The sequence below is a fragment of the Bombyx mandarina genome, chromosome 24, assembly GCF_030267445.1.
Source record: "Bombyx mandarina strain Sakado chromosome 24, ASM3026744v2".
NCBI lineage: Eukaryota > Metazoa > Arthropoda > Insecta > Lepidoptera > Bombycidae > Bombyx > Bombyx mandarina.
Window position 1 is genome coordinate 9608185 of NC_143230.1, and position 691 is coordinate 9608875.

At 32.6% G+C, this 691-nt stretch overlaps 1 long non-coding RNA gene across 1 annotated transcript in view; it reads left to right on the plus strand.

Moving 5' to 3' along the window:
- The window catches only part of LOC149500050 (uncharacterized), a 160900-nt gene that overhangs the window by 119898 nt on the left and 40311 nt on the right, over positions 1-691 (plus strand). The window lies entirely within an intron of this gene.

Genomic DNA, 691 nt, shown 5'->3' on the forward strand with positions numbered 1-691 from the left:
AATAATGCGTTTTGGTTTGAAGGGTGGGGCAGCAGTTGTAACTATACTGAGACCTTAGAACTTATATCTCAAGGTGGGTGGCGCATTTACGTTGTGGATATCTATGGGCTCCAGGAACCACTTAACACCATGTGGGCTGTGAGCTCGTCCACCCATCTAAGCAATAAAAAAATAGACTAATGACCGTCTCCGACATATAAATTAATACGTAAAGCAAAAACTTTTTACCCCTTTTCAGGAAAAATGCGCAGACGGAGGAATATGAAATTTCCCACACTTATAGAGATAACAGATTACTATAATAACATTTTTTTGCAAATATGGATAAAAAATATTAAAAGTTATTCACTTTTTTTACTTGTTGGCTGACTTGTTATTGACTCTATTCATATGTTTACTTAATTATGCGCTAATTGTTGTATGTACTATAATGACATCACTAATAAAATAATCAAATAATTGCGTTCGAAAGAAATATCATCTAAGCACAGAAAACTGTGAACCATTTTTGATTATTCATTAGATTGACGCATTAAAATGTTAAAACATGTTAAATTCTTTTTTGGCAATTTCGATCATTTAACCCGAAATTAAAACTAAAGTGACATTAGAATACAATAGAACGTGTCGCGTTCCCGCCAAACTATCGATTTCAATTTATGAGGGTTACCAATTAAAAAAAAAATCAAAA